The following is a 26,954-nucleotide window of genomic DNA, read 5'->3' as shown; positions in this document are numbered from 1 at the left end:
AATGGCCCATTTGCAGCCGCTTGTGGTTGTTAAGTAATGGCACTGTCCCAATAGGTTTGAGATTTTGTTTTTATCCAATACTATGCTATCCCAAAGGTCATAAGTCATAAATTATAATAGTCATGCTAAAAGTCTGCCGCCGATTCAAACTAAGCTGCTCTTCTCTTTGTCCAGTCACTAACCTTCTACCAGGTATGCTGTGCCAGGCCTCTGGAGGCATATGTGAGAGACAGCAACAGCACAGCCCTGATATAGACAGTTGCCATTATGACATCACAGCATGACCTCACACACCCCACCAGACCAGCTAAGACTGGTTATTTATGGTTTGAGGCCCATGGGGTAATTCTGAGTTGATCGCAGCAGCAAGTTTGTTAGCATTTGGGCAAAACCATGTGCACTGCAGGGGGGGGCAGATATAACACGTGCAGAGAGAGTTATAGTTGGATGGGTTATTTTGTTTCTGTGCAGGGTAAATACTGGCTGCTTTATTTTTACACTGCAATTTAGATTTCAGTTTGAACACACCCCACCCAAATCTAACTCTCTCTGCACGTTATATCTGCCTCCCCTGCAGTGCACAAAGGGGGTCATTCCGAGTTGTTCGCTGGTTGCCGATTTTCGCTATGCTGCGATTTGTTGCTAATTGCGCATGCGCAGGGCACGCAGGGTGCATGCGCTTAGTTATTTAACTAGAAACTTAGCAGTTTTGCTGTTGATCCTGCAGCGCTTTTCAGTCGCACTGCTGATCGGTGAATGATTGACAGGAAAGGGGCGTTTCTGGGTGGTAACTGAGCGTTTTCCGGGAGTGTGCTAAAAAAAACGCAGGCGTGTCAGGGAAAATCGCGGGAGTGTCTGGAGAAACGGGGGAGTGGCTGGCCGAACGCAGGGCGTGTTTGTGACGTCAAACCAGGAACTAAACGGACTGAACTGATCGCAATCTGTGAGTAGGTCTGGAGCTACTCAGAAACTGCAAAGAATTATTTAGTAGCAGTTCTGCTAATCTTTCGTTCGCAATTCTGCTAAGCTAAGATACACTCCCAGAGGGCGGCGGCCTAGCGTGTGCAATGCTGCTAAAAGCCGCTAGCGAGCGAACAACTCGGAATGAGGGCCATGGTTTTGCCCAACTGCTAACAAATTTGCTGCTGCGATCAACTCAGAATTAGGCCCCATGTTGTCTTTTACATGACTATATCAGAATATTTTTATTACTAGCGTTTGATCGCAGTTTTGCTCACTTAGTGGCATCTAATATTGTAATGTATATTTTATATTGTACACATAGGAACTGAGTCAGGTTGGATCGCAATCGCAATAAGCGATCCAACTACAAAAATTGCTAAGAGGATGCGGGCTCATACGCAGTGCCTGTCCTGCGCATGCACCAACATTTTCTGCAGCTCCCGCAGAAAATGCGATTGCCTCTGCCTGTCAATCAGCTTCCCATGGGTCAGTGGCGTCACAACGGGGGTGCGACCCACACCCGAGTGTCACCCGCCAAGGGGTGACACCAAAGTGCCAGCTCCTCTTCAGTGACAGGAGCCAGGTGTTGCACTGTGACATTACGTGCAGCACCCAGCTCCTGTCACTGGGCAGGAGCCAGCACCGCGCACACACTAGTTCCCTGATGCAGCCCGCAACCCCTGGGACACCCGGAGCGACAAAACGGAGATTTGGGCACGAGGCCACGCCTTTACCTAAGAGAAAACGCCCCCTTTTGCCATTGTGTGGCTTTGCCGTGCGCACTACATTACCATCTCCCTCCCCACCTCTCTGGGTGTCACCAGTGACAGTGATGCTTGTAGCAGCTGGTCCTAAGATCTACGCCTGCAGCCCTGAGTGTTTGCCCCTGTTACTTTTTGATCATCATATCAAAGCAGATACTTATAGGAAACTGCAGGGACTTAGATTGAAAAGAAAAAAAATTGATGGGTATAAGCGGTATACATGGTAAAACACAGTCTCACCTGCACCACATCCCATTAGAATCTCTGCCTCAATTATGTTCCTCTGCAGAGCAGTCACTCATACTTGCCTACCCTCCCTCATTCTGCAGGAGACTCCCTGAAATAGCAGCAATCTCCCTGACTCCCTGATTGCACCTTAACCCCATAATGCAGCTGTTACTTTCTTGGGGGGGGGAAGGGGGGAAATAAATCACAGATATATACATTCAAATGGGAACATCAGTGACATTTCCCTGCATTTGTTATAAGGCACAATGATCCCTATGGCTACATGCATTTTAAATAAAGTAATGTTGGCTGAATGAAAGTCATATTAGATCTGTGACAGACATTAATATCATTTTACCAGGCCTATGTAATAGGATCAAGGGACAAGAACTGAGTGTAACTTGCAGAATAGCTTACAGTGCAACGGCCGGGACGTCCCGGGAACATTAGGAACAGTTGGTAACTATGGTAACTAAATGCATTTATTGGCGCATGATGCTGCTGGCCGCTTGTCACCACTGCAGTGATGTCTCCTCCCGGCCTGAGGGGGCGCTGTGACCACTCCCGCCCGCTGCGGACACTCCCCGGATGCTTCCACTCACCGTCGCCGCTCCGACCCCAGCCGGAGCACAGTCACACTGGCGAAGGGAAACTAGACGCTGTCGAGCACACTGAGCAACAGCACCGCACAGCCCTGTGACATGGAGACCCGGCAGCGGGCGCAGCCCCAGGTGGAGGAGCTCAGCAGCGGCAGCCAAACCCCTAGCCTGGCAGAGCGGCGGAGGGAGGCACAGGGCTGCCTGCAGGCCATATCCCAGCACTCCTACTGGTTTGACATCTGGATCTTCCTGCTGTTCGACCTGGTGCTATTAGTCTTCATCTACCTGCTGCCCTGAGTGAGTGTTTCCCCAGCACGGCCGCAGCGTGACGCATCATCATCATTACTGTGGTGCTGTTTGACTGCTGGCACGTCCACATTGGGCGTAATGGAGCGAGGTCACGTGTAATGCTGCTGTTACATATGGGGGGGGGGCAGTAGTAGAGGTGTGTGACTGCTGTTGGTACATTGGGGGGTGGTAGAGGTGTGGCTGCTGCTAGTAAATTGGGGGGGGGGGGCGGTAGAGGTGTGCGGCTGCTGGTACATTGTGGGGCGGTAGAGGTGTGCTGGTACATTGTGGGGCGGTAGAGGTGTGCTGCTGCTGGTACATTGGGGGGCGGTAGAGGTGTGCGGCTGCTGGTATACTGGGGGGCAATAGAGGTGTGTGGCTGCTGCTGGTACATTGGGGGCGGTAGAGGTGTGCGGCAGCTGCTGGTACATTGGGGGGCGGTAGAGGTGTGCGGCAGCTGCTGGTACATTGGGGGGCGGTAGAGGTGTGCGGCAGCTGCTGGTACATTGGGGGGCGGTAGAGGTGTGCGGCAGCTGCTGGTACATTGGGGGGCGGTAGAGGTGTGCGGCAGCTGCTGGTACATTGGGGGGCGGTAGAGGTGTGCGGCAGCTGCTGGTACATTGGGGGGCGGTAGAGGTGTGCGGCAGCTGCTGGTACATTGGGGGGCGGTAGAGGTGTGCGGCAGCTGCTGGTACATTGGGGGACGGTAGAGGTGTGCGGCAGCTGCTGGTACATTGGGGGGCGGTAGAGGTGTGCGGCTGCTGCCGGTACATGGGGGGGCGGTAGAGGTGTGCGGCTGCTGCCGGTACATTGGTGGGGTAGAGGTGTGCGGCTGCTGCTAGTACATTGGGGGGGCGGTAGAGGTGTGCGGCTGCTGCTGGTACATTAGGGGGCACATTGGGGCCGGTAGAGGTGTGCGGCTGCTGCTGGTACATTGGGGGGCGGCAGAGGTGTGCGGCTGCTGCTGGTACATCGGGGGGTGGTAGAGGTGTGCGGCTGCTGCTGGTACATTGGGGGGCGGTAGAGGTGTGCTTTGAGGGCCGGGGTTGGGAATGTCTGTAGTAGATACCGTACCTACTGTAAAAAGGGATGTAGTCATGATCCTGGCGGTCACAATACCGACGCCGGAATGCCTGCAGCACCGGCACAGCTATTCCCACTCCTGGGTCTCCACAGAACCTGTAGTGAGCCACTGACCCTGCAAGGGCTTCGTTGCGCTGGCCCCCCTGCCGGCACTCTGGCGGTCGGGATCCCGTACGCAACCCTGTAAATATATTATTATTATCCTTTATTTATACGGCGCCACAAGGGTTCCGCAGCGCCCAATTACAGAGTGCATAAATAATCAAACAGGAAAACAGCAACTTACAGTTGATGACAGTATAGGACAAGTACAGGGTAAATGAACATAGTTACATCAGCAGATGACACTGGAATAAGTATCAGGTGGCAGAAGACTGCTGGATTTGGTGCAGTTGGAGATTATTAAAGTAAGAAAGGATAAGCACATGAGGGAAGAGGGCCCTGCTCGTGAGAGCTTACATTCTAAAGGGGAGGGGTAGACAGACATGGGTGACACAGATGGGGTACATAGAGAGCATAGAACAGAGGGTTAGGATGAGTTTTGGCTGGGTTTGGTGAAGAAGTGGGTCTTGAGAGCCCGTTTGAAGTTTTGTAGAGAGGTGGAGAGTCTGAGGGGCAGAGGTAGGGAATTCCAGAGAAGTGGTGCAGCACGTGAAAAATCTTGGAGGTAGGAGTGGGAGGAAGTAATCCGTTGGCAGGAGAGTCGGCGTGCATTATCAGAGCGAAGAGGAGGGTGGGAGTGTAAAGGGAGATAAGGTCAGAGATGTAGATGGGAGAGGAGTGGGTGAGGGCTTTGTAAGCGAGTGTGAGAAGCTTGAAATGGATTCTGAAAGGGAAGGGGAGCCAGTGAAGGTCTAGTAAGAGGGGAGAGGTGGACGTAGTGTGTTTGGTGAGGAAGATGAGCCGGGCAGCAGCATTGAGGATAGATTGGAGTGGAGAGAGGTATTTGTCAGGAATGCCAGTCAGGAGGAGATTACAGTAGTCCAGTCTGGAGATGACCAGTGAGTGGATAAGAGTCTTAGTAGCATCCTGGGTCAGAAAGGGTCCGATCCTGGAAATATTTTTTAGATGAAAACGGCAGGTTTGTGAGAGGTGTTGAATGTGTGGTTTGAAGGAGAGGGAGGAGTCAAGGATTACTCCAAGACAGCGCACTTGGGGGCTAGAGGAGATAGTAGTGCCATCAATAGATAATGAGATAGTAGGAGGTGAGGTTATGCTTGTTATATATAACGGACAATGCATAGCTGATACCCACTGTCTGAGTCTACATTCAGCATATAAGCACTCATGTCCCTAATAGGTCCCTGTGTGCACTTCTGGACATTACTAATTGAATCTGGCCTATAATGTTACATGCATGTGTGTGTCTTTAATGCTTTCATTTTCAGTAGTTAGAAAATACACTGCTCAAAAAAATAAAGGGAACACTAAAATAACACATCCTAGATCTGAATGAATGAAATATTCTTATTAAATACTTTGTTCTTTACATAGTTGCATGTGCTGACAAAAAAATCACACAAAAATTATCAATGGAAATCAAATTTATTAACCCATGGAGGTCTGGATTTGGAGTCAACCTCAAAATTAAAGTGGAAAAACACACTACAGGCTGATCCAACTTTGATGTAATGTCCTTAAAACAAGTCAAAATGAGGCTCAGTAGTGTGTGTGGCCTCCACGTGCCTGTATGACCTCCCTACAATGCCTGGGCATGCTCCTGATGAGGTGGCGGATGGTCTCCTGAGGGATCTCCTCCCAGACCTGGACTAAAGCATCCGCCAACTCCTGGACAGTCTGTGGTGCAATGGAGGATGGAGCGAGACATGATGTCCCAGATGTGCTCAATTGGATTCAGGTCTGGGGAACGGGCGGGCCATTCCATAGCATCAATGCCTTCGTCTTGCAGGAACTGCTGACACACTCCAGCCACATGAGGTCTAGCATTGTCTTGCATTAGGAGGAACCCAGGGCCAACCGCACCAGCATATGGTCTCACAAGGGGTCTGAGGATCTCATCTCGGTACCTAATGGCAGTCAGGCTACCTCTGGCGAGCACATGGAGGGCTGTGCGGCCCCCCAAAGAAATGCCACCCCACACCATTACTGACCCACTGCCAAACCGGTCATGCTGGAGGATGTTGCAGGTAGCAGAACGTTCTCCTTGGCGTCTCCAGACTCTGTCATGTCTGTCACATGTGCTCAGTGAGAACCTGCTTTCATCTGTGAAGAGCACAGGGCGCCAGTGGCGAATTTGCCAATCTTGGTGTTCTCTGGCAAATGCCAAACGTCCTACACGGTGTTGGGCTGTAAGCACAACCCCCACCTGTGGACGTCGGGCCCTCATACCACCCTCATGGAGTCTGTTTCTGATCGTTTGAGTAGACACATGCACATTTGTGGCTTGCTGGAGGTCATTTTGCAGGACTCTGGCAGTGCTCCTCCTGTTCCTCCTTGCACAAAGGCGGAGGCAGCGGTCCTGCTGCTGGGTTGTTGCCCTCCTACGGCCTCCTCCACGTCTCCTGATGTACTGGCCAGTCTCCTGGCAGCGCCTCCATGCTCTGGACACTACGCTGACAGACACAGCAAACCTTCTTGCCACAGCTTGCATTGATGTGCCATCCTGGATGAGCTGCACTACCTGAGCCACTTGTGTGGGTTGTAGGGAGGTCATAGAGGCACGTGGAGGCCACACACACTACTGAGCCTCATTTTGACTTGTTTTAAGGACATTACATCAAAGTTGGATCAGCCTGTAGTGTGTTTTTACACTTTAATTTTGAGGGTGACTCCAAATCCAGACCTCCATGGGTTAATAAATTTGATTTCCATTGATAATTTTTGTGTGATTTTGTTTTCAGCACATTCAACTATGTAAAGAACAAAGTATTTAATAAGAATATTTCATTCATTCAGATCTAGGATGTGTTGTTTTAGTGTTCCCTTTATTTTTTTGATCAGTGTACTTACAGTAAGTCTTGTGTTACAGATATGTTTCATTACAATTTTCTCTTTATGGGACATATTTATCAAGTGGGTTTTTTTTTTTTTCAAACTATGTAGCAACTGCAGTTTCTGCATCATTTTATGATTTGTTTCTATGTACTAATAACCCAGTGCTGGAGATTTCACCAAAATCTCTCCTTAAATGAATGGGTAAACCCTGCGGCTGTGGGAAAAACCCACCGCTGCATGGTTGTTGTTTGTTTTTTAAAATCTCCCGCACTGAATTGAATTCCCCACTGTGTGGATGTACATGGTCAGATTCCCTGGAGGAGTCTTTTACAAACGTGACAAACTCCTCCAAATGCTGGGTAAGTAACTTTCAGGGGGTAGCAGTTGATTTACTGACGGACACAATACCAACGGGCATAATCCCGACAGCCATTGACCGACACGGTCAAAATACCGACATTCATTGTTTAATTGTACCAACAATTCAAAATGCAGACAGTCATAATACCGACATTTGAAATGCCAACATGCGTTTTTAAGGAATTTTTGCACAAAAACAGACGTGTTCATACTTTACCATCCCAGTGGACCTGGAAGAGGAATATAATAGTGTGCCGAACGCAGCGAGGCACCGTGCCCGAAGCATGGCGAGCGCAGCGGTACACTTGCACGGTGTCCATGTTGACTTATGTCGACATTGACATAAAAACACACAGGAAAAACTCATGTCGGCATTTTGAACATGTTGGCATAATGGTTGTCTGTATTTTGACAGTCGTGAATGGCTGTCAGGATTATGACCATCTGTATTGTGTCTGTCGGTAAATCATACTGAACCCCTTTCAGGGACAGAAGTTATTACCACTGCTGTCCCAGTTAGTTGATGATATAATTAAAACGGATTGTTAATAATCGTGGCAGTACTGCTATTATTAATACATAGGCCCCTCAGTATAGGGGCCCATACTTGTCAGTAGCGCATTGAAAGTTAAGCATATTATATAGGCAAAAAAAAAAGCTTTTTCAAGGAGTCACTTTTACACTAAAGTTGGGTACACACTTAACGATGTGTACCCAGCACGGCATCGCGGGCAACGGGACCCGGCAAGTGCATACACACTTGGTGATGCTGAGTCCACGTGTCATCACTAGCGATATCGCCTGTCGGCCCTGCTGCAGAACCGACACAGGATGTCTCTAGTACCCACAGGAGCGCACATAAATCATGTGTACTTGCTAGACAGTGTACCCGGTAAGCCACTCCAATCTGCAGGATCGGGTGGCATGTCATCTGGTTTGTACCCAGCTTTAGTGGGCAATTCAGTTCTGCGTTTGAAGTCGAGAATTACAATAGGAGAACACTGTGTACCTCCATGGGCTGCAAAGCAAAATCTGGGACATTTGTGGCCGCAAGCTGCAGGGGAAACGGTCCAAACATTACCATTCATTGAATTCCCACTTAATAGAGCAATACCAGAAATTTACCCCAAGGAATGAAATTCTGTTTTTCTAGTGTATACTATAGAAAAGTGATATCTCTGTATGAAAGAATGCATTTTCTTTTTACTCGGAGGAGTCTCCAGAATTTTTACAAACTTTAGTGTGAAAGTTATTTGTATCAAAATGACAAAACGCCCCGGAACAATAGGTAAGATGCCTCGCAAATTTTGTCCCGTAGTGACAGAAATTAGGTAGCCTAACCTGGATAATTGTAAGCCGTGTGTTCATGGAGTTTTGAGACAAAGATAACATTTTGGCCCATATATTTAACATGATGTGTGTCATACCTCTTTTAGACTGAAATCGCGGGTTGCAGCAAGGAGCCTGACACGGGTGCTACCCGGCTGTGACCCGCGTCAGCCCCCATTCCCACCAGAGTCACCAGCCCAGCATATTGCCGGGTTGGTGACGTTGCCGGTGACACAACGGGGGCAGAGCTTGGAGATCACATGAACTCCAAGCACCGCCCGCACATAGACTGTAAACGGGAAGCCGGGTCGTGCAATTCGGCTTCCGTTTACACTGCAAAGTTTGCCCGGTTGAACACTTGTTCAGCCCTGCAAACTACCTGAGTTGGAATATCGGGTCACTCGACCCGGATTATTCCAACTTGACCCTTTTACACAAGCCAGCGACAGTGGTTATGCACGTTCATGTGCAATAACCCGTGTTATATGCTGGCGGTGTAAAAGGGGTATAAGTAGGCACCTTTCTCACCCCCTTTTAGGACCAAGCATGTATAAACAATGGCCTGTAAATGAAGCGAATTCTGAATTATGTAGACACTTAACTGCCTGCTTACTAAATACATTTGCATTTTTACTGTCTGCAGGACACCCAAGAACATTCCAAGGGAAGCAGTAGACGCTGACTCGCCCACATCTCATGCAGGACTTCAGCATGTACAACTGTGGATTGTGAAAAGACTACTTCTCCAGACCTCATTTTCTTTATTTATTTTCCCTCTTGTATATTCTTAATTACACATATATTTTTGAATATAACTAAATCAGTTGACCAAAACAAATTGCTAACTACTTTTTTTCTTTTTTTTTAGAATTAAATAATCTATTTTCAAATTCAAGAGTGTATATTTGCAGTAAATGTAATGTTTCCCACTACTTAAACTTCAATACAGTTATGAGTGATTGTGTTGTTGGGGGTAAACTTCTGTAGTTCATTTTATAAACCTGCTCTACAGCATAGGAAAATAAAAGTAAAATCTTGCCAAATTAGCATTCATTAATTATTTATTTGAGCAAGAGTTTGTTTATTATATAGACAAAATGGCCTGTGGCTGGTGTCTGTACCTCAGTGTAGGTGTGTTATTAGGGTGTGGTAACTGGGTGTTGGAATGCTGCTTTTTAACAGAAAGTGATGTGTTCACTGAATGGGTAGTCAAAGCTAGCAACCTGATCTCTTGTTTCTGATCCAAAAGATGACTGCGTGAAATAATCCCGAATTGAGGAAGTCAAAAAACACCATGTAGGAATTGCGTTATGGTGACATCTGTGATATGTAGTGCTGTGTGGGGTAATATGTTAAACCTTCTAAAGATTGAAGAAGTTGCCCATAATAACCAATCAACTGCTACCTATCATTTTCATAGAATATATTTGCCAAATTCTAGCTAGGAAGTGATTGATTGCTATGAGCAAATTCTCCACTCTTTCATATATTCTACTGCTAACCTGTACCAGGGTTAGGTATGATTGGTCGATATTCATCGGGGTAAATTTACTAAGATGGGAGTTCTATTTAAGATGGGATGTTGCTCGTAGCAACCAATCAGATTTCAGCTATTATCTTCTAGAAGGTGCTAGATAAATGAGAAGTAGAATCTTATTGGTTACTATCTGCAAAATCCCATCTGAAATAGAACTCCCATTTTAGTAAGTTTACCCCATCATGTCTACATGGATGATATGTCTGTGTGAATAACTACAGTGCATCCGGAAAGTATTCACAGCGCTTCACTTTTTCCACATTTTGTTATGTTACAGCCTTATTCCAAAATGGAATAAATTCATTTCCCCCCCCCCAAATTCTATACACCATACCCCATAATGACAATGTGAAAAAAATTTAATAAATTTGCAAAAAACTAAAAAGAACTATTTTCATGTTGTCTTTATGGAGTATTGTGTGTAGACCTTCTGATCTAGCTGTTTCTTACCTTGTCTCGGCCGGCGGCTGCAGCATCTCCAGCGTTGTCTGTCTAGCTAATGAAACTGTAAGGGTTTTGTTTGTACATAGCAGTTTTTTGAGAAGCTTACTTCTAGGCACTTTGTATGAATTATGGTGACAGACAAAAATGCCTAATTTTTCTCTGACATCCTAGTGGATGCTGGGAACTCCGTAAGGACCATGGGGAATAGACGGGCTCCGCAGGAGACTGGGCACTCTAAAAGAAAGATTAGGTACTATCTGGTGTGCACTGGCTCCTCCCTCTATGCCCCTCCTCCAGACCTCAGTTAGAATCTGTGCCCGGCCAGAGCTGGGTGCTCCTAGTGGGCTCTCCTGAGCTTGCTAGAAAAGAAAGTATTTGTTAGGTTTTTTATTTTCAGTGAGATCTGCTGGCAACAGACTCACTGCTACGTGGGACTGAGGGGAGAGAAGCAAACCTACCTGCTTGCAGCTAGCTTGTGCTTCTTAGGCTACTGGACACCATTAGCTCCAGAGGGTTCGAACACAGGGCCTGACCTCGATCGTCCGTTCCCGGAGCCGCGCCGCCGTCCCCCTTGCAGAGCCAGAAGACAGAAGAGAAGCGATGAAATCGGCGGCAGAAGACTCCTGTCTTCATTAAGGTAGCACACAGCACCGCAGCTGTGCGCCATTGCTCCCACAGCACACCACACACTCCGGTGACTGTAGGGTGCAGGGCGCTGGGGGGGCGCCCTGGGCAGCAATTATAATACCTTTTGGCATAAAATACACATAATACAGTCTGAAAACTGTATATGTGTAAAAAAACCCGCCATTAAGTTACACAAAACGCGGGGGAAAAGCCCGCCGCTGAGGGGGCGGGGCCTTCTTCCTCAGCACACCAGCGCCATTTTCCCTTCACAGCTCCGCTGGAAGCAGCTCCCCAGGCTCTCCCCTGCAGTATCCTGATACAAGAAGGGTAAAAAAGAGAGGGGGGGGCACATAAATTTAGGAGCAAATAAGATATTTAAGCAGCTATTGGGTAAATCACTTTTTATAGTGTAAATCCCTGTGTTATATAGCGCTGTGGTGTGTGCTGGCATACTCTCTCTCTGTCTCCCCAAAGGACTTTGTGGGGTCCTGTCCTCAGTCTGAGCATTCCCTGTGTGCGGTGTGTCGGTACGGCTGTGTCGACATGTTTGATGAGGAGGGTTATGTGGAGGCGGAGCAGGGGCAGATAAGTGTGGTGTCGCCCCCGACGGGGCCGACACCTGATTGGATGGATATGTGGAAGGTCTTAACCGACAGTGTCAACTCCTTACATAAAAGGTTCAATGACGCAGCAGCCTTGGGACAGCCGGGGTCTCAGCCCGCGCCTGCCCAGGCGACTCAGAAGCCGTCAGGGGCTCATAAACGCCCGCTAGCTCTGATGGTAGACACAGATGTCGACACGGAGTCTGACTCCAGTGTAGATGAGGATGAGACAAATGTACAGTCTACAAAAGCCATCCGATGCATGATTACTGCAATGAAAGATGTATTGCACATTTCTGATATTAACCTGGTTACCACCAAGAGGGGTATTATGTTTGGGGAGAAAAAGCAGCCAGTGACTTTTCCCCCATCTGATGAACTAAATGATTTGTGTGAAGAAGCGTGGAGTTCCCCTGATAAGAAACTAATGATTTCTAAGAGGTTACTGATGGCGTACCCTTTCCCGCTAACGGATAGGTTACGTTGGGAAACATCCCCTAGGGTCGACAAGGCGCTAACACGCTTATCTAAAAGGGTGGCACTGCCGTCTCAGGATACGGCCGCCCTAAAGGATCCTGCGGATAGAAAGCAGGAAGCTATCCTGAAGTCTGTGTATACACACTCTGGTACTCTACTGAGACCTGCTATTGCTTCAGCCTGGATGTGTAGTGCTGCAGCAGCATGGACTGATACCCTGTCAGACAACATTGATTCCCTCAAAATGGATACTGTTTTGCTAACCATCGAACATATAAAAGACGTCTTATATATGCGGGATGCACAGAGGGACATTTGCCTGCTGGCATCTAGAATTAATGCAATGTCCATTTCTGCCAGGAGAGTATTATGGACTCGGCAGTGGACAGGTGATGCTGATTCTAAAAAACACATGGAGGTTTTGCCTTATAAGGGTGAGGAATTGTTTGGGGACGGTCTCTCGGACCTTGTATCCACAGCAACTGCTGGGAAGTCGACTTTTTTACCTCCGGTTCCCTCACAGCCTAAGAAAGCACCGTATTATCAAGTGCAGTCCTTTCGGCCTCAGAAAGGCAAGCGGGTCAGAGGAGCATCCTTTCTGGCCAGAGGCAAGGGTAGAGGAAAGAAGCTGCACCAGGCAGCCAGTTCCCAGGAACAAAAATCCTCCCCTGCTTCCACTAAGTCCACCGCATGACGTTGGGGCTCCACAGGTGGAGCCAGGTGCGGTGGGGGCTCGTCTCCGAAACTTCAGCAACCAGTGGGTTCGCTCACAAGTGGATCTCTGGGCTGTACAAATTGTATCTCAGGGATACAAGCTGGAGTTCGAGGCGACTCCCCCTCGCCGTTACCTCAAATCAGCCTTGCCAGCTGCTCCCAGGGAAAGGAAGGTAGTACTGGCGGCAATTCACAAGCTGTACCTCCAGCAGGTGATAATCAAGGTCCCCCTCCTTCAACAGGGCTGGGGTTACTATTCCACAATGTTTGTGGTACCGAAACCGGACGGTTCGGTGAGACCCATTCTGAATTCAAAATCCTTGAACACTTATAGAAAGAAGTTCAAGTTCAAAATGGAATCGCTCAAGGCGGTTATTGCAAGCCTGGAAGAGGGGGATTTTATGGTGTCGCTGGACATCAAGGATGCTTACTTGCATGTCCCCATTTACCCACCTCACCAGGAATACCTCAGGTTTGTGGTGCAGGACTGTCATTACCAATTCCAGACGTTGCCGCTTGGTCTCTCCACGGCACCGAGAATATTTACCAAGGTAATGGCCGAAATGATGATACTCCTTCGAAAGAAGGGAGTTATAATTATCCCGTACTTGGACGATCTCATAAAGGCGAGGTCCAGAGAGCAGTTGTTGGTCAGCGTAGCACTCTCAGGAAGTGTTGCAACAGCACGGCTGGATTCTGAATATCCCAAAGTCGCAGCTGATTCCTGCGACGCGTCTGCTTTTCCTGGGCATGATTCTGGACACAAGAAGAAGGTGTTTCTCCCGGTGGAGAAGGCCCAGGAATTGTCATCTCTGGTCAGGGACCTCCTGTAACCAAAACAGGTGTCGGTGCATCACTGCACGCGAGTCCTGGGAAAGATGGTGGCTTCTTACGAAGCAATTCCCTTCGGCAGGTTCCATGCAAGGATCTTTCAGTGGGATCTGTTGGACAAATGGTCCGGATCGCATCTTCAGATGCATCGGTTGATCACCCTGTCCCCAAGGGCCAGGGTGTCTCTGCTGTGGTGGCTGCAGAGTGCTCATCTTCTCGAGGGCCGCAGGTTCAGCATACAGGACTGGGTCCTGGTGACCACGGATGCAAGCCTCCGAGGATGGGGGGCAGTCACTCAGGGAAGAAACTTCCAAGGACAGTGGTCAAGTCTGGAGACTTCACTACACATAAATGTACTGGAACTAAGGGCCATTTACAACGCCCTGAGTCAAGCAGAGCCCCTGCTTCAAAACCACCCAGTACTGGTTCAGTCAGACAACATCACGGCGGTCGCCCATGTAAACGGCGGCACGAGAAGTAGGATGGCAATGGCAGAAGCCACAAGGATTCTTCGATGGGCGGAGAATCACGTGCTAGCACTGTCAGCAGTGTTCATTCCGGTAGTGGACAACTGGGAAGCAGACTTCCTCAGCAGGCACGACTTCCACCCGGGAGAGTGGGGACTTCATCAAGAAGTCTTCACACAGATTGTAAATTGCTGGGAACTGCCACGGGTGGACATAATGGCGTCCCGCCTCAACAAAAAGCTAAAAAAAATATTGCGCCAGGTCAAGGGACCCTCAGGCGATAGCTGTGGACGCACTAGTGACACCGTGGGTGTACCAGTCGGTTTATGTGTTCCCTCCTCTTCCTCTCATACCCAAGGTACTGAGAATAGTAAGAAAGAGAGGAGTAAGAACTATACTCATCGTTCCGGATTGGCCAAGAAGAACTTGGTACCCAGAACTACAAGAGATGATCTCAGAAGACCCATGGCCTCTACCTCTCAGACAGGACCTGTTACAGCAGGGGCCCTGTATGTTCCAAGACTTACCGCGGCTGCGTTTGACGGCATGGCGGTTGAACGCCGGATCCTAACGGAAAAGGGCATTCCAGGTAAAGTGATTCCTACGCTGATAAAAGCTAGGAAGGATGTGACAGCAAAGCATTATCACCGCATATGGCGGAAATATGTCGCTTGGTGTGAGGCCAGGAAGGCCCCAACAGAGGAATTCCAGCTGGGTCGATTTCTGCACTTCCTACAGTCAGGGGTGACTATGGGCCCAAAATTGGGGTCCATAAAGGTCCAGATTTCGGCCCTATCTATTTTCTTTCAAAAAGAACTGGCTTCACTGCCTGAAGTTCAGACGTTTGTAAAGGGAGTGCTGCATATTCAGCCCCCTTTTGTGCCTCCAGTGGCACCATAGGATCTTAACGTTGTGTTGGATTTCCTGAAATCACACTGGTTTGAGCCACTTAGGACCGTGGAGCTAAAGTATCTCACGTGGAAGGTGGTCATGCTGTTGGCCTTAGCTTCAGCTAGGCATGTGTCAGAATTGGCGGCTTTGTCATGTAAAAGCCCGTATCTGATCTTCCATATGGACAGGGCAGAATTGAGGACTTGTCCCCAATTTCTCCCAAAGGTGGTATCAGCGTTTCATTTGAACCAACCTATTGTGGTGCCTGCGGCTACTCTGGACTTGGAGGATTCCAAGTTGCTGGACGTAGTCCGGGCTTTGAAAATTTATGTTTCCAGGACGGCTGGAGTCAGGAAAACTGACTCGCTATTTATCCTGCATGCACCCAACAAGCTGGGTGCTCCTGCTTCAAAGCAAACTATTGCTCGCTGGATCTGTTGCACGATTCAGCTGGCACATTCTGCGGCTGGACTGCCGCATCCTAAATCAGTGAAAGCCCATTCCACAAGGAAGGTGGGCTCTTCTTGGGCGGCTGCCCGAGGGGTCTCGGCTTTACAGCTTTGCCGAGCTGCTACTTGGTCGGATTCAAACACATTTGCTAAATTCTACAAGTTTGATACCCTGGCTGAGGAGGACCTTGAGTTTGCTCATTCGGTGCTGCAGAGTCATCCGCACTCTCCTGCCCGTTTGGGAGCTTTGGTATAATCCCCATGGTCCTTACGGAGTTCCCAGCATCCACTATGACGTCAGAGAAAATAAGAATTTACTCACCGGTAATTCTATTTCTCTGACGTCCTAGTGGATGCTGGGAACTCCGTAAGGACCATGGGGAATAGCGGCTCCGCAGGAGTCTGGGCACAACTAAAAGAAAGCTTTTAGACTACCTGGTGTGCACTGGCTCCTCCCACTATGACCCTCCTCCAAGCCTCAGTTAGATTTTTGTGCCCGGCCGAGCTGGATGCACACTAGGGGCTCTCCTGAGCTCTTAGAAAGAAAGTATAATTTAGGTTTTTTATTTTACAGTGAGACCTGCTGGCAACAGGCTCACTGCAACGAGGGACTAAGGGGAGAAGAAGCGAACCTACCTGTTTGCAGCTAGCTTGGGCTTCTTAGGCTACTGGACACCATTAGCTCCAGAGGGATCAACCGCATGGAACTGGCCTTGGTGTTCGGTCCCGGAGCCGCGCCGCCGTCCCCCTTACAGAGCCAGAAGCAAGAAGAAGTCCGGAAAATCGGCGGCATGAAGACTTCTGTCTTCACCAAGGTAGCGCACAGCACTGCAGCTGTGCGCCATTGCTCCTCATACACACTTCACACTCCGGTCACTGAGGGTGCAGGGCGCGGGGGGCGGGCGGGCGCCCTGAGCAGCAATAAAAACACCTTGGCTGGCAAAACAATCACAATATATAGCCCCAGAGGCTATATATGTGATAATTACCCCTGCCAGAATCCTTAAAAAAGCGGGAGAAAAGTCTGCGAAAAAGGGGCGGAGCTATCTCAGCACACTGGCGCCATTTCTCCCTCACAGTTCCGCTGGAAGGAAGCTCCCTGGCTCTCCCCTGCAGTCTACACTACAGAAAAGGGTAAAAAAGAGAGGGGGGGGGCACTAAATTTAGGCGCAGTAAATATTATAGCAGCTATAGGGGACATAAATCAGTTAGTCCCTGCATTATATAGCGCTCTGGTGTGTGCTGGCATACTCTCTCTCTGTCTCCCCAAAGGGCTTCTGTGGGGTCCTGTCCTCTATTAGAGCATTCCCGGTGTGTGTGTGCGGTGTGTCGGTACGGCTGTCTCGACATGTTTGATGAGGAAAATTATGTGGAGGCGGAGCAGATGCCCATAGAAGTGATGTCACCCCCTGCAGGGCAGACACCTGAGTGGATGGTTTTATGGAAGGAATTACGTGCAAGTGTCGACTCCTTACACAAAAAATTTGACGACATGCCAAATGCGGGACAGCCGGCTTCTCAGCTCGTGCCTGCCCAGGTGTCTCAAAGGCCATCAGGGGCTCTAAAACGCCCGCTACCTCAGATGGCAGACGCAGATGTCGACACGGATACTGATACCAGTGTCGACGACGATGAGTCAAATCTAATGTCCACTAGGGCCATTCGTTGCATGATTGAGGCAATGAAGGAGGTATTACACATTTCGGATATAAACCCAGGTACCACTAAAAAGGGTATTATGTTTGGGGAGAAAAAACTACCCGTAGTTTTTCCCCCATCTGAAGAATTAAATGAAGTGTGTGAAGAAGCGTGGGCTTTCCCCGATAAAAGATTGGTAATCCCTAAAAAATTACTAATGGCGTTCCCTTTCCCGCCTGAGGATAGGGCACGTTGGGAAACACCTCCTAGGGTGGATAAAGCGCTCACACGTTTGTCTAAAAAGGTGGCACTTCCGTCTACGGATACGGCCGCCCTAAAGGAGCCTGCGGATAGAAAGCAGGAGGCGATCCTGAAGTCTGTATGTACACACTCAGGCATTATACTTAGACCAGCTATTGCGTCAGCATGGATGTGCAGTGCTGCCGCTGCATGGTCAGATTCCCTGTCAGAAAATATTGACACCCTAGACATGGACACTATTCTCCTAGCCATAGAGCATATAAAAGACTCAGTCTTATACATGAGAGATGCACAGAGGGAGATCTGCCGGCTGGCATCTAAAATAAGTGCATTGTCCATTTCTGCTAGGAGAGGCTTATGGACTCGGCAGTGGACAGGGGATGCAGACTCCAAAAGGCACATGGAAGTTTTGCCTTATAAGGGTGAGGAGTTATTCGGGGATGGTCTCTCAGACCTAGTTTCCACAGTGACAGCTGGGAAATCAGCATTTTTACCCCAGGTTCCCTCACAGCCTAAAAAAGCGCAGTTTTATCAAGTACAGTCCTTTCGGACCCAGAGAAACAGGCGAGGAAAAGGCGGGTCCTTTCTGTCCAGAGGCAGAGGTAGGGGAAAAAGGCTGCAACAAACAGCAGGTTCCCAGGAGCAAAAGTCCTCCCCCGCTTCTTCCAAGTCCGCCGCATGACGGTGGGGCTCCACAGGCGGAGCCAGGTACGGTGGGGGGCCGCCTCAAAAATTTCAGCGATCAGTGGGCTCGCTCACAGGTGGATCCCTGGATCTTGCAAGTAGTATCTCAGGGGTACAAACTGGAATTCGAGGCCCCCCCGCCGTTTCCTCAAATCTGCCTTGCCAACGACTCCCTCAGGCAGGGAGGCTGTGCTAGAGGCAATTCACAAGCTGTATTCCCAGCAGGTGATAGTCAAGGTGCCCCTACTTCAACAAGGACGGGGTTACTATTCCACACTGTTTGTGGTACCGAAACCGGACGGTTCGGTGAGACCCATTTTAAATTTGAAATCCTTGAACACATACATAAAAAAGTTCAAGTTCAAGATGGAATCGCTCAGGGCGGTTATTGCAAGCCTGGACGAGGGGGATTACATGGTATCCCTGGACATCAAGGATGCTTACCTGCATGTCCCCATTTATCATCCTCACCAGGAGTACCTCAGATTTGCGGTACAAAATTGCCATTACCAATTCCAGACGCTGCCGTTTGGACTGTCCACGGCACCGAGGGTGTTTACCAAGGTAATGGCGGAAATGATGATACTCCTTCGAAAAAAGGGAGTTTTAATTATCCCGTACTTGGACGATCTCCTAATAAAGCGAGATCCAGGGAGCAGTTGTTGGTAGGAGTAGCACTATCTCAGCAGGTGCTACACCAGCACGGTTGGATTCTGAATATTCCAAAATCACAGCTGGTTCCGACGACACGTCTACTGTTCCTGGGAATGATTTTGGACACAGTCCAGAAAAAAGTGTTTCTCCCGGAGGAGAAAGCCAAGGAGCTGTCATCTCTAGTCAGAGACCTCCTGAAACCAAAACAGGTGTCGGTGCATCACTGCACGCGAGTCCTGGGAAAGATGGTGGCTTCTTACGAAGCAATTCCTTTCGGCAGGTTCCATGCCAGAATCTTTCAGTGGGACCTGTTGGACCAATGGTCCGGATCGCATCTTCAGATGCATCGGCTAATAACCCTGTCTCCAAGAACCAGGGTGTCTCTGCTGTGGTGGCTGCAGAGTGCTCATCTCCTAGAGGGCCGCAGATTCGGCATACAGGACTGGGTCCTGGTGACCACGGATGCCAGCCTTCGAGGCTGGGGGGTAGTCACACAGGGAAGAAACTTCCAAGGACTATGGTCGAGTCAGGAGACTTCCTTGCACATAAATATTCTAGAACTAAGGGCCATTTACAATGCCCTAAGTCAGGCAAAACCCCTGCTTCTACACCAGCCGGTACTGATCCAGTCAGACAACATCACGGCGGTCGCCCATGTAAACCGACAGGGCGGCACAAGAAGCAGGACGGCAATGGCAGAAGCCACAAGGATTCTCCGATGGGCGGAAAATCACGTGCTAGCACTGTCAGCAGTGTTCATTCCGGGAGTGGACAACTGGGAAGCAGACTTCCTCAGCAGGCACGACCTCCACCCGGGAGAGTGGGGACTTCATCCAGAAGTCTTCACACTGATTGTAAATCGTTGGGAACGGCCACAGGTGGACATGATGGCGTCCCGCCTAAACAAAAAACTGGAGAGATATTGCGCCAGGTCAAGGGACCCTCAGGCGATAGCGGTGGACGCTCTAGTGACACCGTGGGTGTACCAGTCAGTTTATGTGTTCCCTCCTCTGCCTCTCATACCAAAGGTACTGAGAATAATAAGAAAACGAGGAGTAAGGACAATACTCGTGGTTCCGGATTGGCCAAGAAGAGCTTGGTACCCGGAACTTCAAGAGATGATCTCAGAGGACCCATGGCCTCTGCCGCTCAGACAGGACCTGTTGCAGCAGGGGCCCTGTCTGTTCCAAGACTTACCGCGGCTGCGTTTGACGGCATGGCGGTTGAACGCCGGATCCTAAAGGAAAAGGGCATTCCGGAGGATGTCATTCCTACGCTGATTAAAGCCAGGAAAGATGTAACGGTAAAACATTATCACCGCATATGGCGAAAATATGTTGCTTGGTGTGAGGCCAATAAGGCCCCAACAGAGGAATTTCAGCTGGGTCGATTTCTGCACTTCCTACAGGCAGGAGTGACTATGGGCCTAAAATTAGGCTCCATTAAGGTACAGATATCGGCTCTGTCGATTTTTTTCCAAAAAGAACTAGCTTCACTACCTGAAGTTCAGACATTTGTAAAAGGAGTGCTGCATATTCAGCCCCCCTTTGTGCCTCCAGTGGCACCCTGGGATCTCAACGTGGTGTTGAATTTCCTAAAATCACATTGGTTTGAGCCACTAAAGACCGTGGATCTAAAATATCTCACGTGGAAAGTGGTCATGTTATTGGCCTTGGCTTCGGCCAGGCGTGTATCAGAATTGGCGGCTTTGTCATTTAAAAGTCCTTATCTGATTTTCCATATGGATAGGGCAGAATTGAGGACTCGTCCCCAGTTTCTCCCTAAGGTGGTATCTGCTTTTCACTTGAACCAACCTATTGTAGTACCTGCGGCTACTAGCGACTTGGAGGATTCCAAGTTACTGGACGTAGTCAGGGCCTTGAAAATTTATGTTTCCAGGACGGCTGGAGTCAGGAAAACTGACTCGCTATTTATCCTGTATGCACCCAACAAACTGGGTGCTCCTGCTTCTAAGCAGACTATTGCTCGCTGGATTTGTAGCACAATTCAGCTGGCGCATTCTGCGGCTGGACTGACGCATCCTAAATCAGTAAAAGCCCATTCTACAAGGAAGTTGGGCTCATCTTGGGCGGCTGCCCGAGGGATCTCGGCTTTACAACTTTGCCGAGCTGCTACTTGGTCAGGGGCAAACACGTTTGCTAAATTCTACAAATTTGATACCCTGGCTGAGGAGGACCTTGAGTTCTCTCATTCGGTGCTGCAGAGTCATCCGCACTCTCCCGCCCGTTTGGGAGCTTTGGTATAATCCCCATGGTCCTTACGGAGTTCCCAGCATCCACTAGGACGTCAGAGAAAATAAGAATTTACTCACCGGTAATTCTATTTCTCGTAGTCCGTAGTGGATGCTGGGCGCCCATCCCAAGTGCGGATTGTCTGCAATACTTGTACATAGTTGTTGTTCACAAAAGGGTTATTGTTATGAGCCATCTGTTGAGAGGCTCAGTTAAATTTCATACTGTTAACTGGATATGGTATCACGAGTTATACGGTGTGATTGGTGTGGCTGGTATGAGTCTTACCCGGGATTCAAAATCCTTCCTTATTGTGTCAGCTCTTCCGGGCACAGTATCCTAACTGAGGCTTGGAGGAGGGTCATAGTGGGAGGAGCCAGTGCACACCAGGTAGTCTAAAAGCTTTCTTTTAGTTGTGCCCAGACTCCTGCGGAGCCGCTATTCCCCATGGTCCTTACGGAGTTTCCAGCATCCACTACGGACTACGAGAAATAGAATTACCGGTGAGTAAATTCTTATTTTCTCGTAGTCCGTAGTGGATGCTGGGCGCCCGTCCCAAGTGCGGACTCTCTGCAATACATGTATATAGTTATTGCTTCACTAAAGGGTTATTGTTATGAGCCATTCGTAAAAGGAGGCTCAGTTGTTGTTCATACTGTTAACTGGGTATGGTTATCACAAGTTGTACAGTGTGATTGGTGTGGCTGGTATGAGTCTATTCCCCATGGTCCTTACGGCGTTCCCAGCATCCACTACGGACTACGAGAAATAGAATTACCGGTGAGTAAATTCTTATTTCTCTAACGTCCTAAGTGGATGCTGGGGACTCCGTAAGGACCATGGGGAATAGCGGCTCCGCAGGAGACTGGGCACAAAAGTAAAGCTTTAGAACTACCTAGTGTGCACTGGCTCCTCCCCCTATGACCCTCCTCCAAGCCTCAGTTAGATTTTTGTGCCCGAACGAGACGGGTGCAGGCTAAGGGGCTCTCCTGAGCTGCTTAGTGAAAAGTTTAGTTTTAGGTTTTTTATTTTCATTGAGACCTGCTGGCAACAGGCTCACTGCATCGAGGGACTAAGGGGAGAAGAAGCGAACTCACCTGCGTACAGAGTGGATTGGGCTTCTTAGGCTACTGGACATTAGCTCCAGAGGGACGATCACAGGCCCAGCCATGGATGGGTCCCAGAGCCGCGCCGCCGGCCCCCTTACAGAGCCAGAGAGGTCCGGAAAATCGGCGGCAGAAGACGTCCTGTCTTCACCAAGGTAGCGCACAGCACTGCAGCTGTGCGCCATTGCTCCTCAGCACACTTCACACTTCGGTCACTGAGGGTGCAGGGCGCTAGGGGGGGGCGCCCTGAGCAGCAATAAAAACACCTTGGCTGGCGAAAATACATCACATATAGCCCCCAGGGCTATATGGATGAATTTTAACCCCTGCCAGAATCCATAAAAAAGCAGGAGAAAAGTCCGCGAAAAAGGGGCGGAGCCTATCTCCTCAGCACACTGGCGCCATTTTCCCTCACAGCTCCGTTGGAGGGAAGCTCCCCTGGCTCTCCCCTGCAGTCACTACACTACAGAAAGGGTTAAAAAAGAGAGGGGGGCACTAATTAAGCGCAGTATTAACAATACAGCAGCTATAAGGGGAAAAACACTTATATAAGGTTATCCCTGTATATATATAGCGCTCTGGTGTGTGCTGGCAAACTCTCCCTCTGTCTCCCCAAAGGGCTAGTGGGGTCCTGTCCTCTATCAGAGCATTCCCTGTGTGTGTGCTGTGTGTCGGTACATTTGTGTCGACATGTATGAGGAGAAAAATGATGTGGAGACGGAGCAGATTGCCTGTAATAGTGATGTCACCCCCTAGGGGGTCGACACCTGAGTGGATGAACTGTTGGAAGGAATTACGTGACAGTGTCAGCTCTGTATAAAAGACAGTGGTTGACATGAGACAGCCGGCTACTCAGCTTGTGCCTGTCCAGACGTCTCATAGGCCGTCAGGGGCTCTAAAGCGCCCGTTACCTCAGATGGCAGATATAGACGCCGACACGGATACTGACTCCAGTGTCGACGGTGAAGAGACAAATGTGACTTCCAGTAGGGCCACACGTTACATGATTGAGGCAATGAAAAATGTTTTACACATTTCTGATAATACGAGTACCACCAAAAAGGGGTATTATGTTCGGTGAGGAAAAACTACCTGTAGTTTTCCTGAATCTGAGAAATTAAATGAGGTGTGTGATGATGCGTGGGTTTCCCCCGATAACAACTGATAATTTCTAAAATGTTATTGGCATTATATCCTTTCCCGCCAGAGGTTAGGGTGCGTTGGGAAACACTCCCTAGGGTGGATAAAGCGCTCACACGCTTGTAAGAACAAGGGCTCTACCCTCTCCTGAGATGGCCGCCCTTAAGGATCCTACTGATAGAAAGCAGGAGGGTATCCTAAAATGTATTTACACACATACTGGTGTTATACTGCGACCAGCAATCGCCTCAGCCTGGATGTGCAGTGCTGGGTTGGCGTGGTCGGATTCCCTGACTGAAAATATTGATACCCTAGATAGGGACAGTATATTATTGCCTATAGAGCATTTGAAAGATGCATTTCTATATATGCGTGATGCACAGCGGAATATTTGCCGACTGGCATCAAGTCTAAGTGCGTTGTCCATTTCTACCAGTAGAGGGTTATGGACACGACAGTGGTCAGGTGATGCGGATTCCAAACGGCATTTGGAAGTATTGCCTTATTAAGGGGAGGAGTTATTTGGGGTCGGTCTTTCAGACCTGGTGGCCACGGCAACAGCTGGGAAATCCACGTTTGTACCCCAGGTCGCCTCTCAACATGAGAAGACGCCGTATTATCAGGCGCAGTCTTTTCGTGGACAAGCGGGCAAAAGGTTCCTCATTTCTGCCCCGTGACAGAGGGAGAGGAAAAAGGCTGCAGAAATCAGCCAGTTCCCAGGAACAGAAACCCTCTCCCGCCTCTGCCAAGCCCTCAGTATGACGCTGGGGCTTTACAAGCAGAATCAGGCACGGTGGGGGGCCCGTCTCAATTAATTTCAGCGCGCAGTGGGCTCACTCGCAAGTAGACCCCTGGATCCTTCAGGTGATATCTCAGGGGTACAAATTGGAATTCGAGACGTCTCCCCCTCGCCGTTTCCTAAAGTCGGCTTTACCGATGTCTCCTTCTGACAGGGAGACAGTTTTGGAAGCCATTCACAAGCTGTATTCCCAGCAGGTGATAATCAAGGTACCCCTCCTGCAACAGGGAACGGGGTATTATTCCACACTGTTGTGGTACCGAAGCCGGACGGCTCGGTGAGACCGATTCTAAATCTAAAATCTTTGAACACTTACATACAGAGGTTCAAATTCAAGATTGAGTCACACAGAGCAGTGATTGCGAACCTGGAAGAAGGGGACTACATGATGTCTCGGGACATCAAGGATGCTTACCTTCATGTCCCAATTTACCCTTCTCACCAAGGGTACCTCAGGTTTATGGTACAGAACTGTCACTATCAGTTCAGACGCTGCCGTATGGATGGTCCACGGCACCCCGGGTCTTTACCAAGGTAATGGCCGAAATGATGATATTCCTTCGAAGGAAGGGAATTTTAGTTATCCCTTACTTGGACGATTCCCTGATAAGGGTAAGATCCAGGGAACAGTTGGAGGTCGGTGTAGCACTATCTCAGGTAGTGTTGCGGCAGCACGATTGGATTCTCAATATTCCAAAATCGCAGCTGGTTCCGACGACTCGTCTTCTGTTCCTAGGGATGATCCTGGACACAGTCCAGAAAAAGGTGTTTCTCCCGGAGGAGAAAGCCAGGGAGTTATCCGAGCTAGTCAGGGACCTCCTAAAACCGAGCCAACTCTCAGTGCATCAATGCACAAGGGTTCTGGGTAAAATGGTGGCTTCCTACGAAGCAATCCCATTCGGCAGATTCCACGCAAGAACTTTCCAGTGGGACCTGCTGGACAAATGGTCCGGGTCGCATCTTCAGATGCATCAGCGGATAACCCTGTCACCAAGGACAAGGGTGTCCCTCCTGTGGTGGTTGCAGAGTGCTCATCTTCTAGAGGGCCGCAGATTCGGCATTCAGGACTGGGTCCTGGTGACCACGGATGCCAGCCTGCGAGGCTGGGGAGCAGTCACACAGGGAAGGAATTTCCAGGGCTTATGGTCAAGCCTGGAGACATCACTTCACATAAATATCCTGAAGCTAAGGGCCATTTACAATGCTCTAAGCTTAGCAAGACCTCTGCTTCAAGGTCAGCCGGTGTTGATCCAGTCGGACAACATCACGGCAGTCACCCACGTAAACAGACAGGGTGGCACAAGAAGCAGGAGGGCAATGGCAGAAGCTGCAAGGATTCTTCGCTGGGCGGAAAATCATGTGATAGCACTGTCAGCAGTATTCATTCCGGGAGTGGACAACTGGGAAGCAGACTTCCTCAGCAGACACGACCTCCACCCGGGAGAGTGGAGACTTCACCCAGAAGTCTTTCACATGATTATAAACCGTTGGGAAAAACTCGACAGGTATTGCGCCAGGTCAAGGGACCCTCAGGCAATAGCTGTAGACGCTCTGGTAACACCGTGGGTGTACCAGTCAGTGTATGTGTTCCCTCCTCTGCCTCTCATACCCAAGGTACTGAGATTGATAAGATGGAGAGGAGTAAGCACTATATTCGTGGCTCCGGATTGGCCAAGAAGGACTTGGTAACCGGAACTTCAAGAGATGCTCACGGAGGTTTCGTGGCCTCTACCTCTAAGAAGGGACCTGCTCCAGCAAGGACCCTGTCTGTTCCAAGACTTACCGCGGCTGCGTTTGACGGCATGGCGGTTGAACGCCGGATCCTGAAGGAAAAAAGGCATTCCGGATGAAGTCATCCCTATCCTGATCATAGCCTGGAAGGATGTAACCGCAAAACATTATCACCGCATTTGGCGAAAATATGTTGCGTGGTGCGAGGCCAGTAAGGCCCGACGGAGGAAATTCAACTGGGTCGATTCCTACATTTCCTGCAAACAGGAGTGTCTATGGGCCTGAAATTGGGGTCCATTAAGGTTCAAATTTCGGCCCTGTCAATTTTCTTCCAAAAAGAACTAGCTTCAGTCCCTGAAGTTCAGACGTTTGTAAAAGGGGTACTGCATATACAGCCTCCTTTTGTGCCTCCAGTGGCACTTTGGGATCTCAATGTAGTTTTTGGGTTCCAAAAGTCACATTGGTTTGAACCACTTAAATCTGTGGAGTTAAAATATCTCACATGGAAAGTGGTCATGCTGTTGGCCCTGGCCTGGGCCAGGCGCGTGTCAGAATTGGCGGCTTTATCCTGTAAAAGCCCTTATCTGATTTTCCATTCGGACAGGGCGGAATTGAGGACTCGTCCTCAGTTTCTCCCTAAGGTGGTTTCAGCGTTTCACCTGAACCAACCTATTGTGGTGCCTGCGGCTACTAGGGACTTGGAGGACTCCAAGTTGCTAGACGTTGTCAGGGCCCTGAAAATATATGTTTCCAGGACGGCTGGAGTCAGAAAATCTGACTCGCTGTTTATCCTGTATGCACCCAACAAGCTGGGTGCTCCTGCTTCTAAGCAGACTATTGCTCGTTGGATTTGTAGTACAATTCAGCTTGCACATTCTGTGGCAGGCCTGCCACAGCCAAAAATCTGTAAATGCCCACTCCACAAGGAAGGTGGGCTCATCTTGGGCGGCTGCCCGAGGGGTCTCGGCTTTACAACTTTGCCGAGCAGCTACTTGGTCAGGAGCAAATACGTTTGTAAAATTCTACAAAATTGATACCCTGGCTGAGGAGGACCTGGAGTTCTCTCATTTGGTGCTGCAGA

General features: G+C 49.3%; 1 long non-coding RNA gene across 1 annotated transcript; it reads left to right on the top strand.

Annotated features, from left to right (window-relative positions):
* The first annotated feature begins 2,381 nt into the window (after positions 1-2,381).
* Positions 2,382-9,612, top strand: LOC134962335 (uncharacterized). The gene is made up of 2 exons (XR_010188024.1): positions 2,382-2,851; positions 9,213-9,612. It is a non-coding gene; the product is annotated as an uncharacterized LOC134962335 (long non-coding RNA).
* Positions 9,613-26,954: the final 17,342 nt, after the last annotated feature.

The sequence above is a fragment of the Pseudophryne corroboree genome, chromosome 1 (assembly GCF_028390025.1).
Source record: "Pseudophryne corroboree isolate aPseCor3 chromosome 1, aPseCor3.hap2, whole genome shotgun sequence".
Taxonomy (NCBI): domain Eukaryota; kingdom Metazoa; phylum Chordata; class Amphibia; order Anura; family Myobatrachidae; genus Pseudophryne; species Pseudophryne corroboree.
The sequence above is the reverse complement of the archived record's forward strand: the minus strand, read 5'-3'. Positions and strand labels throughout refer to the sequence as shown.